Source organism: Spinacia oleracea, chromosome 5, assembly GCF_020520425.1.
Source record: "Spinacia oleracea cultivar Varoflay chromosome 5, BTI_SOV_V1, whole genome shotgun sequence".
NCBI classification, from domain to species: Eukaryota; Viridiplantae; Streptophyta; class Magnoliopsida; order Caryophyllales; family Amaranthaceae; genus Spinacia; species Spinacia oleracea.
In genome coordinates, this window is record NC_079491.1 from 89869059 (window position 1) to 89878763 (window position 9705).

Sequence of the window (9705 nt, forward strand, 5' to 3'; positions counted from 1 at the left end):
ATTCGGAACCGACGGATCTTGGTTTCAGTGGGACCTAAGATCGTCACAGGCAAGAAATGAATACTCCGGAAAACGATGATATTGCCGGAAACGGAAATATGGATCGTATCGGAAATATAAATATTATCCAAGTCGTAGATGTTGCCGGAAACGGAAACATGGTACGTATCGGAAAATATTATCGGAAATGGAAATATTGCCAGAATCGGAAATATTGCCGGAAACGGAAATATTGTCAGAATCGGAAATATTACCGGAATCGGAAAATAATTCCGGAAACGGAAATATTAAATATTTGTTCGAAACGGAAATTAATTCCGGAATCGGAAATATTAAATATTGTTCGTATCGGAAATGAATTCCGGAATCGGAAAATTTAATCGGAAGCGCATCGTACGAATAAGCATCGGACGAGGCCTGCCGGACGAGGCCCAGCACGAAGCCAGGCCATCGCCCAGCAAGCCAAGCGCGCCGCACAAACAGCCACGCCAGGCCCAGCGCAAGGCCAGGCCCAGCAGGCTGCGCAGCGCGCACAGCACGCGCAGCGCACAGCACGCGCAGCGTGCAGCGCGCGCGAGCGCTGCGTGGGCTGCTGCTCGCGCGCACGCATGGGGCCCATCGTGGCTGCCGTGCGTGTGTGTGCAAGTGTTTGTGTTCGTGCACGTTTCCTAAAACATGCAGAGTTCGGTTAATGATTAAATTCCTAATTCTATTTGATAAATTAATTAAATTAGAGTTCTTGTAGGATTCTAGGTTTAATTAATTTGTATCTGAATAGGATTTTGATTCCCTTTCCATACCCCTATAAATATGAGGCTAGGGCTCACAATTTATAACAAGTTTCAAAGTATTCAAAAGTGAGTTTTTTGAGAGAAAATTAAAACACACATCTTGCTCATAAAAGTGCCGAAATTTTCTAGTACCTTAAGGGCGATTCTAGTTGGTCAATCTTAAGGCGGATCCGGACGTGATGTGGACTATCTACGGAGGGACGACACTTGGAGTCCTAAAGACTTGTTCTTGTTCGGTTCGGGCGCAGCTAGGGAGGGCACGCAACAAAGAGTATGCATCTAAATTATGCTATATGATTATGTGTAAATAATATGTTGTCCTGGGTTAATGGTTGTTTCCGCATGATCTATGTAATGTCATATGTATCATAACCTAACAATCGCGACTTAATGAAGAAAATCGAATCAGCAGCTTTCCCCGCCCACCTGTGCGATCGAACAGAAACAGGTGTTCGATCGCACAAAGCTGTGCGACTGAACTGAAATTTCAGTGCGATCGAACACGATATTTGGCTGGCTACTGATCTCAAATTCACATTTGTGCGATCGTGTAACAGAACACGATCGCACAAAGGAACCCCTGTGCGATCGAACAAAAAGTTGTTCGGTCGCACAGGACCTGAGTTTGCAAAACTAAAGCAAGATTTCCCCTTAAAACGAAAATAAAGCTAACAAAGGAAGATTAATGCACAAAAACAAACAAAAATTAAAAGTAAGAGTTAGACAACCGGGTTGCCTCCCGGGTAGCGCTCGTTTAACGTCATTAGCTTGACGATTCCCCCCCCCCCCAAAACTCATGGGGGGGACAAGAGAAGAAATCAATACACGGGTTACCTCGCGGTAGCGCTCGTTTAACGTCATTAGCTTGACGAATCCCCCCAATTCATGGGGGGTCAAACACAACCAACTTGGGGTCATCACAAGTCAAAAAGCTCTTCCTTGCCCCTTTGGGCACAAACAACTTACCAAAACCGCAACTCATGGAATGGGGACCAAACCAATTCTTCTTAGGCTTAGGGTCGCCTTCCTTGGATTTCTTGCTCATGGATTTCTTACCATTAATTGCCGGAGTGTCTGCTCTCACATCATCAAGATCCAACCCGAATGTTTCGGGAATGGTGATGACGTCATCAAAGGAGTCACCTAACACAAAAGAGCTCTCATGCACCTTCTTCCTCTTGACTTTCCTATCAATCTTAACATCACACTTAGAAACACAAGATTTGTTAGGAGAATTAGCACAAGAGTAATGGTGCTCAACACAAGCAATAGTGTCAATTTTCATGCAACTTCTCATTTTAGAACAACATTGATCATCAATAGCAAGCTTGAAACTAGCCTTGGCGTCTCCCGCCTTCAAAGTGATAAGACCACCTTGAACATCGATGAGAGCACCCACCGTAGCCAAGAATGGCCTCCCTAAGATGATAGGGGTATGCGCGTCCTCATCGATGTCCAAGACGATGAAGTTAACAAGGAAAGTCAATTTCCCTATCAAAAGCGGAACATCATCAACCCTACCCAAGGGGAACATAACCGAGCGGTCGGCTAATTGCAAATACATAGGGGTAGGGGTGAGATCGCCAACACTTAGTTTCTCATAAATTTTGTACGAAAAAATACTTACGCTCGCCCCCAAATCACATAGAGCGTTGTCAAATTTCAGCTCTTGGATGCTACAAGGAATCGAGAAGCTCCCGGGTTCCTTAAGCTTTGGGGGGAACGGGCTCGAAATCAAAGCACTACAATGCTCCGTTAGGTGCACGGTTTCATTGGTGCAGCAAGTCCTTTTGCCGCTCAAAATGTCTCTCAAAAACCGAGAATAATGCGGCATTTGCTTAAGCGCCTCGGTGAAAGACAATGACACATATAGCTTATTAATTGTGTCCCAAAACTTATGGAATTGATCATCTAACTTTTTTCCAGCAATTCTTTGAGGATAGGGGAGAGGAGGAATAGGGAAAGGAGGAAGAGTAGCCTCCGTCGGCTTAACAACATCACTCACGTCATCGACATGAGACTTCTCTTCCGCCACATCACAGTCCGTAGACTCATTTCCCTTAGATTCCTCACCCCTAGAGCAAGGAGCATCAACAAACTTAGCACCATCATCTAAAATCATCCCACTCCTAGTCACAACCGAATACATTAGCTTAGGAGCTTGACCTTGGGGTGGGAGACTAGTATGCACTTGTTGTTCCTTGATGGTGCTAGCAAGTTGTGCTAGTTGAGTTTCAAGCATTTTCAAGTGAATGTTGGATTGCTTAAATCCATCCTCAAACTCAACATTTTTCTTGGCTTGCACCCCCACAAACGACTCCATGAGAGCCTCAATGTTAGACTTGAGAGGCGGGAGCGGTGGAGGTGCATTGCCATAACCACTGGGGTTTTGTTGGAATTGGTTGCCATAGGTCCTTGGCCCATTGAATCCGGGAGGTGGAACTTGAGAAACACCATATGGACCTCCCGAGTTCAACGGATAACCCCCACTAGAGGCACCCCTAAATTGCCCATAAGAATAGTTGTAACCCCCTCAACCTTGATGGTTAGGATTATAACTACCTTGATTGTATTGGGTTTGATTGCCAAGACCATGAGATTGACCATAGGGTGCTTTGTCTTGATAGCCTTGCGCCCTATAGCCACCTTGGCCTTGACTATCATACTCACCTCCTTGGCCAAAGCCTTGGTAGGATCCATACATAGGGGGCCCTCTAGGTGTTTGCCTAGCAATGTTTTGATTATTGGGGTTATCATTTCTAGGCCTCTCATTCATTGCATGAGCATATTCCAAATCAAAATCACCTTCATAAGAAGGGCAATAGTCCACATAAGACACATTATGCACCAAGGGACAAGCATTAGGGAAATGACCATAGTCTTGACAATTATCACAAAAATATGTGCCCGGAGGCATAGTGTCATAGGAACTCACCTTGCTCTTCCCCTTAGTGAGAAGAGTAGCCGAAGGCGGTGGAATTGTTGATGGCGATGGTGGTTGACTTGGTGTGCTCTCTAGCTTTTCCAATCTCGACCTAAGCTTTTCAATAATCCGTGCTTGCTCCATAGCATATACCGACCCTTTACCATCATCACTCCTACCCTTGCTATCATAGTTTCTTGTACCAACATGCCAAGCTTGGTAATTTTGAACTACATCCTCAATTATCTCTTCTATTTGATCTTCGGTCTTGTTCATTATGGGACCACCCGCCTCCGCATCTAGACTCGTCTTGGAGGTCGGGCTCAACCCCAAATAGAAGGTTTGGAGTAGCAACCACTTAGGAATCCCATGGTGAGGGCATTCCCTTTGGTATTCTTTGAATCGGTCCCAAGCTTCATAAAGCGATTCATCCCACTTTTCCTCAAATGATTGGATTTTGTGGCGATACTCCGTCGTCTTGCCATGAGAGTAGAACTTTCTCAAATATGCGCTAGTCACTTCATTCCAAGTTCGAAGTGAATTTGGCTTGACCTCCTTGTCAAGCCAATCGCTAGCTCGTCCTAGGAGAGAGAAACGGAATAGAGTCAAACGCACATAGTCCGAAGTCACACCATTGTGTTTGATTGTATCACAATAGTTCTCAAATTGCTTTAGGTGCTCGTGTGGTGACTCGTTGCTCTTCCCGCAAAAAGGATAGCTTTGAACCAAGTTAATCAAAACAGGTTTGATTTCGATGTTATTTGCATTAGTAGTGGCAGCTTGGATTCTACATGTTGCCTCAAATGCTCCCGGTATACCCAAATTTTTGACCGGGAGCGCCATAGTTTCAAAGGTTTGCTCACTTTCTTCTCATTCCACGCCTACACTCAAGGACTCAAATCGGTTCTAGCTTGACGAGCGAGTTCGGACGCGCCTTAATCTCCTTAACGTCCTCTCTAATTCAAGGTCAAGAGGGTGGAGAGACCTTTGACGTGAACGACCCCTATCTAGCATAAAAACTCAAAGAACACGTGAGTATTGCAAAGGGAAAAGAAAGCAAACAAGAATGAAATGTTTTTGTATTTTTCTAAAGGTAAACTAGTCTCAACAAAACTCAATAACAACGACCGTTCCCCGGCAACGGCGCCCTTTTGATAGGGCGATTTTCGCGTCATTATACGAACACCACCCAACCAAACAAAATTTGTAAAAGCACCTAATCTACCGGCTAGCGGAAAGATAGGGATCGTCCCAAGAGAACGGAGGGCATTGAGTTTAGACGTTAAGCTAGTTTAGACGTAGGTTGATTTGAACTAATTTCGAGAAAACTAAGCTATCAAACGAATTAAGCCAAATAGGGAAACGCTAGGGAATCGGGGATAGTCTAGGGAAATCGGGGGAAGGAATCAAGTAATCAAACAATCATGATGATGTAAAGACTTAGTGCATAGGAGAATAGAAACTAATGACGTGTTCGCCACCTCTCGGATGTAACACGCGAAGCACCTAATCGAGGAGAAGCTTTCGCATAATCCTAAACTAGCCCACTTGCATATATGACCTACTATTCACTTTCATAAAAGAGGTTCACAATGTCTTGCCAAACCTAGACTATGCATTCCAATCAATTCTAATCAATTAGCATTTGCAACTACTACTTAATTAGTCATGGACATCCTATCACCAACTCACATTTAATTACATCAACAATCAACATTCATCCTTCGATTTCCCCCAATTTGGCCCCTAGATTCTCCCCTATCCCTAACCAAAATCTACTCACTACTCATGCTTGTAACTAGGAAATTCAAGAATTCAAAGCTAGAAGTCATGTAATTGGAAGATTGAAAGCTAGGAATCAAGAAACTAAGCATTCAATTGCAAAATCAAAAGAAAATTAAGCAACAATCAAACTAGAATCAAAGCATAGAGAAATTTAAGAATTCAAGAACAATAGCAAAGCACAAGAAATTGAATTAAAATTGCAAAGGAATTAAAAGAGTTGAAGAAATTTACAACTTGAAGCTTCAAACAATGGAGTTTCTCTCTCTAGAAATTCTGAAAAGTGTAATTGAAAGTTCTAATAATGTCCATTCCCCTAAAAATTAAATGAAAAAAATCTATTTATAAGTTTCCCCAAATAGAAGCTTAAATTCGAAAATCTGCAGCCCGCGTCGACGTTCGGTCGCACAGACCCCCTGTGTGATCGAACGAAAAAAAACCAATTCGAGCACACACTTAATTCCATGCGAGCAAACGCAGCGAAGATTGCTTCCTTCGTCATGTGCGACCGCACATAAAATCCTGTGCGGTCGAATAAGCTTTTCTTGGCCAATTCTTCTACGATTTCCAATGTGGTCGCACAGATAATCTGTGTGGGCACACAAACATCTTGTGCGATCGAACGAAAACCTGTGCGGTCGAACAACAAAACTGGGGACATTCTGTCTCTGAAATCACTTTTGTGCGTCCGTTTAACAGAGCACGATCGCACAAAGGGGCACTTGTGCGAACGAACATAAAGAGCCGTTCGGTCGCACATATCTGCATCTTCTTTGAGTCCTCCACTTCTTCACTGTTCGGGCGCACAAACTCCTGTTCGGTCGCACATACCCTGTTTTGCTCCAATCTACTTGGTTTTCCATCATATTTCACAATAATCACCTATAAAGCACAAGATGGAGTGAAACTATAAAAATGATACGAAAAACTATAAGAACTACAAAAAATCATAATAAACTAACATGAAAACCTAAGCTAAGAGCGACATAAATGTCGCTCATCATTAAGCGTCTTTTCAGTGGTTTTCAGCATACCGTGAAGCTCAGTAAGTGTTTTCTCCATACTGTTCATGTTGTGATTCAACTTGAACTGATCATATCCACTATGAAGTGAATGGAGAATAATGTCAATGGACATCTCATTAGAGACATCAAAATCTAGATCCCTCATGTTTTCAAACAATCCAATCATCTTAAGAACATGCACGCTCATTGGTTCTCATTTATTGAGCTTTGTCTAAAGGATCAACCTCTGAGTTTCAAATCTTTCGATTCTGGCATGGTCCTGAAACATGTTCTTCAAATCCGAGATGATTTGATAAGCATCCGAGTTGAAGAACATTTTCTGAAGTTCGGGATTCATGGATGCAAGCATCACACATTTGGCATCCCTGTTGGCCTGGATCCAACGATTAAGGGCAGCTTGAGTTACCTCAAGCCCAAAGGCTTCCAGTAACTCTTCCTCTAGGACATATTCCTTTTCCTCGTGCATTAGAACTATTTGCAAGTTCCTTTTCCAATCGAGGAAGTTATTGCCATTCAACTTCTCTTTATCGAGAATTGAACGCAAATTGAATGAGTTATTAGTGTTTGCAGCCATTGGTTACTACAATTTGAAAAAAATTTGCAATAAATAACCATTCATAATCCTTTAATAACTTTGAAATAAAAGCAATCATGCAATCATTAAAGCTATTAAACATTTTATTCATGCATAATAAAACATGGTCCATAATGAATGAAACGAATCCAAGACCCTAAAAGTCTCTAAGTCTTAAGCATGCTTTTGTTAGGTTATGATACATATGACATTACATAGATCATGCGGAAACAACCATTAACCCAGGACAACATATTATTTACACATAATCATATAGCATAATTTAGATGCATACTCTTTGTTGCGTGCCCTCCCTAGCTGCGCCCGAACCGAACAAGAACAAGTCTTTAGGACTCCAAGTGTCGTCCCTCCGTAGATAGTCCACAGCACGTCCGGATCCGCCTTAAGATTGACCAACTAGAATCGCCCTTAAGGTACTAGAAAATTTCGGCACTTTTATGAGCAAGATGTGTGTTTTAATTTTCTCTCAAAAAACTCACTTTTGAATACTTTGAAACTTGTTATAAATTGTGAGCCCTAGCCTCATATTTATAGGGGTATGGAAAGGGAATCGAAATCCTATTCAGATACAAATTAATTAAACCTAGAATCCTACAAGAACTCTAATTTAATTAATTTATCAAATAGAATTAGGAATTTAATCATTAACCGAACTCTGCATGTTTTAGGAAACGTGCACGAACACAAACACTTGCACACACACGCACGGCAGCCACGATGGGCCCCCATGCGTGCGCGCGAGCAGCACCCCACGCAGCGCCCGCGCGCGCTGCGCGCTGCGCGTGCTGTGCGCGCTGTGCGCGCTGCGCAGCCTGCTGGGCCTGGCCTTGCGCTGGGCCTGGCGTGGCTGTTTGTGCGGCGCGCTTGGTCTTGCTGGGCGATGGCCTGGCTTCGTGCTGGGCCTCGTCCGGCAGGCCTCGTCCGATGCTTATTCGTACGATGCGCTTCCGATTAAATTTTCCGATTCCGGAATTCATTTCCGATACGAACAATATTTAATATTTCCGATTCCGGAATTAATTTCCGTTTCGAACAAATATTTAATATTTCCGTTTCCGGAATTATTTTCCGATTCCGGTAATATTTCCGATTCTGACAATATTTCCGTTTCCGGCAATATTTCCGATTCTGGCAATATTTCCATTTCCGATAATATTTTCCGATACGTACCATGTTTCCGTTTCCGGCAACATCTACGACTTGGATAATATTTATATTTCCGATACGATCCATATTTCCGTTTCCGGCAATATCATCGTTTCCGGAGTATTCATTTCTTGCCTGTGACGATCTTAGCTCCCACTGAAACCAAGATCCGTCGGTTCCGAATATTCATAGATGGAGTATTTAATGCCATTAAATACTTGATCCGTTTACGTACTATTTGTGTGACCCTACGGGTTCAGTCAAGAGTAAGCTGTGGATTAATATCATTAATTCCACTTGAACTGAAGCGGCCTCTAGCTACGCATTCAGCTCACTTGATCTCACTGAATTATTAACTTGTTAATTAATACTGAACCGCATTTATTAGACTTAACATAGAATGCATACTTGGACCAAGGGCATTATTTCCTTCAGTCTCCCACTTGTCCTTAGGGACAAGTGTGCATTTCCTAATTCCTTTGTCGCTCGATGCTTGCTCTTGAACATAAGGTAAGAGTTGTCATCCTTATTACGTCCAGAGGTGTTCCTCGGTTTCAGAGTTCAACTGATCAAATAAACAGATAATCATAGCCTATGATTCATCCGAGCACGGCCATGCATTTCACAGTTTCTAGCTCTCCGAGTGGCCTTGTACAACTTTTAAGCATCTCATCCCGATTTATGGGAGGACAATCCCAATCTTGCGATCTTGAGATTAGACTTCGTTTGATAGGTGATTACCTGAGCGTTGCCTTTATAGCCTCCTTTTACGGTGCGACGGTTGGTCAACGTCAAAGCAACCAGTTCTCAAACAAGTAATCTCAAATCACTCAGGTATTGAGGATTTAGTGTCTAATAATTTAATGAAATTTACTCATGACAGATTTTCATCTCTTACAGTAAAGTTTCATAGGTCTTGTCCGATACTAGTCTTCCCAAAGTAAGTATCTATGCAAATGATTATGACATTGCCATGTCCACATAGTTCAAGAAACAGAACTACTAGTCATCTTGCATTCTAATCGTCTAACGTTTTCTATGCGTCCAATTTTATAGAAAACTCCGACTAGGGACCATTTTCAACCTTTGACATTCAAGTTCACTTGATAGACATTTCTTAGTCACAGGACTGGTCCTGACAGTCTATCTTGAATATATCGTCAAATTGAAGGGACTCATCATTTAATAAACCACAAATTAAATGGAAAAATGAATTCATTTCATTTATTGTGAATGATTAACCAATAATGTTTTACAAAGATTTAAACTCTAAAACTTTAAAACATTAAACAGAGACATCAAAGCCATTCTCCAATATGCTTGATTCCCATAGCTGCAGTGTGCGAGTTGTGCTTCGCCTGCGGCAGAGGTTTAGTTAATGGATCTGATATGTTGTCATCAGTTCCAATTTTGCTTATCTCGACTTCTTTTCTTTCAACGAAC

General features: G+C 42.3%; 1 non-coding gene across 1 annotated transcript; it reads left to right on the plus strand.

The window, feature by feature from the left end:
* Positions 1 to 4078: 4078 nt before the first annotated feature.
* LOC130462232 (small nucleolar RNA R71) lies at positions 4079 to 4181 on the plus strand. The gene has a single exon (XR_008922342.1). It is a non-coding gene; the product is annotated as a small nucleolar RNA R71 (small nucleolar RNA).
* Positions 4182 to 9705: the final 5524 nt, after the last annotated feature.